Below are 3,816 nucleotides of genomic sequence, written 5' to 3'. Positions count from 1 at the left end.
ACCAGCCTGGGCAACATAATGAGACTCCATCTCTAAAAAGAATGAAGAAAAAGAAACGGTGCTTTGGCAGCCTCCCAGCAGCCCTTCCATGTGCCCCAATTCTGGTGACAGTCTCCTTCCTCTCCCTAAAAGTAACCACTAACCTCACTTTTATCAAAATCACTCCCATGTTCCCCAACACTGAAGATGTTGAAAAAAAAAAAATCACTCCCATGTGTTTCTTTATAATTTTATCACTCAAATGTGTATATCTAGACACTATAGTCTTGTCCATTTTTAAAAGTGTGCCTGTTAAATCCTTTAATCTACAGGTTCTCCCTCCATGGAGCAGGATGAGGTAGACTTCATGGTTGATTCCAGTCTTCCATTTTCCCCTGAAAAGTTGTTCTAAGCCAATCACCATAATATCCCAGGCACTCCTGGCAGTTAACTGTCTTAGGAATGGGGAAGTTACCCAATCCTGATCAATAGGACACAACAGACCTCTGTTGGGTGGCTTATGGGAAAGGTTTTCTTGCTCCTAAGAAAAGGACAGAGAAGGTTATTTGGATGTGAAATCCAGAACCGCTGCAGCAATTTTGTGAACAGGAGGAAAACTAAACTTAAAATGAAGCTCACAGTGATAAAGACAGACGGGAGAGATGGAAAAAAACCTGGCACTTCTATGGCATTATTGAGCAGCTGATTGTACCACCCCTGGAGGGCACTGGGTTTTCACTTGTGTGGTATAATACATTTTCTCATTGTTTAGGCTCATTTGAACTTGTTACTTGCAGCTAGAAGTAGCCTAACTAAAACAGATCAATTGGTCAAAAGTATTCATGTTGCCAGGAGGTGGCAAATGTAAGGTGAGGTGGACATACTTTGTCAGCCCAGAAAACCTTCTAGGGAATAACCAGCTCCTATTCCTCTGAAATGCTTCTCAGTGCATGTGATCTGAGTGGGTTTGAGCCCTCTTCCACGCCCCAAGGAGGCCACACAATCAAATTCTGACCAAGTACCCCTTCGCCCTAGCATGGGGATGTAACCAGACCAGGCCAATCAGAGTGCTCCCTGGGACTTTTGCCAGTCATTCAGAAAAGATGCTCTCTTTTCTCCTCCAACTTCATAAGCTATAAAGATAAATGTAGGCTTGAAGCTGCCAGCAGCCACATTGCTGTCAGGTGGCAAGATTTGAGATTGCCAATAATGAAAAACACCACCACAAGATAGAGGCGGGGTCCTCATGACATGATTCAAACTCCTGGATAGAGCCATGCCCGAAGTCCTCAGCATTTGGGGCAAATCACAAATTTGAGGGAGATAAGGACACCAGAAATTAGGCGGAACTCTGTACTCGGAGCTGATGGAGCAGGTTACGCTGGTTTCTCTCCCTGCCAAAGTTCTACCTGATTAGCACAGCATTCTCGAGTACTTTTTTACCTGCCTGCTTGTGCTGTCTTCCTACCCACTCATTCTGAAGTGATTATTTTTTCTTGTCTGAATGGACAGAGATACTCAATGCCCCACTGCACCCGAGCCTTAGAAAACTAGAGTGTGAAAAAGCGGCAGCAGCAAAAACGCTGATGAGCGTCAAGCTAAATGATTATATTACACTAAGGTACCAGCTCCCCACAGGTGAACAAAATGCGCCTTGTGATAGCAGCAATAAAACAAGCACTTCACAAGAAACAGTGAAGAGGGTCGGGGCTACTTGGTGGAAAGACGGGTGTGGTTTCAAAGCCTGGCTCTGCCCTGTGCAGATGACCTTAGGCAGCAGACCAAGAGTCCCTGACTTTCCGTCTTGTCATCTATAAATTAGGACTAACCACACCTGCTGCAAGTGAGGGACAGCCCGCGGGGCTCAGGCTGCTCTGACACACAGCGAGGAAGGGGACGTTCTCTCTCAGGCCTCTCCTGGGTCTTCTCTCACTCCCGGCTGTGCTGGGTGCCACGCTGCACTTTGGTGTGGGTCAGGACCTGGACTCCTACTCTGTCCCCTCCCTCCCACGGGCGCTGGCCAGAGGGTCTTGCTTCCTTTTCTCACCAGGGGTCTCTGTTTCCTCACAGCATGGTGTGGTCCACACTTTACGGAAGGGTTAGGTGATTACCGAGAATTTCAACAGAGGACTTAAAGCCATGGCATAAACCTGACGGTAACGAGATGGAGAAAATCATATTCACTGGAATTCTTTTCAGGGAAAGCGCTATTTATTCAGAAAAAAAGTTCCAGAGTTTTCATTCTGTAGGCTCCCGTGTATGCACGTTAAATAAATTAGGATGCCTTTTTCTCCTCCCCCCCAAAAAATTCCTTGATAAACCCAAGTTGAGGAGTTCAGCCACCCCCTCCCCACAAGGCATGAGATGGCTGGAATTGTGCTAAGTGATTGGGGAAAAGAATTTTCTGGTTACTCTGGAACACAGTGGGGAGTGGGAAGAGTGAAGGTCCTAGGATGTGACCCCTTGAATTGCCAGCGATCTGACCATGTTTGTGGGAAGCTGGGGTGAGTGGTTGCTTTGCAGAGCCAGGGCAGGGCTCTGGCCTTGTCTCCTGAATGTTTACCTCAACCCCTCAGGCAGAGAGAGACCCCAGCTGACCCCTGGGTTAGGTGGCTTTGTTCCAGAGTCGGGGGGGAAAGCGCCTAAGCTTTGGAATCTTCCCAAGAGGGATCCCAGTGCACCTCCAGCTGCTAATCTGACTCCCCGGCCTCAGGGTCTGGTCTCCCCTCAAAAGGCCTGCTTTTCCCAGCTGCCTGAAGCAAATCTCCACCCACCTTTCAGGAAACCCCTCTTTCAGGGGATCCATAGCTCTCCCTCCAGAAACACACTTCTCCAAGTCTGTCTTGGTACATAGTAGGTGCTCAGTAAATATTTGTTACTGACTGTCCAAGTCAATAATAATGCGCATTTGTAGTTGGTACCCTGCAGAATAGTCTGGGGATAAAATGGGGTAGGGGCTCTAAGTATGGCCCAGAGCAGCAGAGACCTTCAGGTCAGCTCTCCTGACCCACCTGTGTGAGTTTCAAGTACACTTCGCCTAGGCAACTTCTGGAGCAAACACAGACATACACACACCCATCCCAAGATTAAACTTTAACCCTTCAAGAGAGTTTGGTCTAAACCCATAAGAAGAAAGAAAACTATTCTCTTACAATCCTCAAATTTTTCAAAGTGTCTCTCTCTCCCCCAAAGTGTTAGTATAAGTTCCCTTGCTCTTTGTCTCCTGACCCCAAATAGAGCCATTCAGACTTAAAAAAAAAAAAAGAGAGAGAGAGAGAGACCCAAAGCTGGGCCCCATACCCATAAAAGCTTTGAGATTAGCTCCTATAAGAAGGATGGGAAGGGAGCAGTTACAGAATCTTCTAGGTATACTGCTTTATAGGGAATTTACTGGGTAAGATAAAGTACAGGGCAGAGTTCCCAGCCCCATAGCAAGAGCCCAGCTATGTCAGTTCTTTGCACACGTCTCCCAGTGCTGAACAGTGTCTAGCACATAATCAACACTTACCAGATGAGTGAATGAAGTATTACGTTTGCCCCTTCCTGAAACAGAGAAAACATTTTCTGACCAAGTATGCATTAGGAAGGGAAATAAGGATTTCTCAGGGGCCAATGCTTCTGTGACATCTGCTATCCCTCATCCTCACAATGGCAAGTGCTTGCATATCACATGCCACATGCTGGCCACTGTTCTAACCCTTTACATGTTAACTCATTAGTCCCCACATGAGCTGATGGAAACTGAGGCACAATAGGGTTAAGTAATTTAGCTGATATCACACAGGCAGTCACAGTAGAGCTGTGATGGGAACTCGGACCATCTGGTGCCACGGTCCA

This window comes from Propithecus coquereli, unplaced genomic scaffold (genome assembly GCF_000956105.1).
Source record: "Propithecus coquereli isolate 6110/MARCELLA unplaced genomic scaffold, Pcoq_1.0 Scaffold126, whole genome shotgun sequence".
Classification (NCBI taxonomy): Eukaryota; Metazoa; Chordata; class Mammalia; order Primates; family Indriidae; genus Propithecus; species Propithecus coquereli.
Note: the sequence above shows the minus strand (reverse complement) of the source record.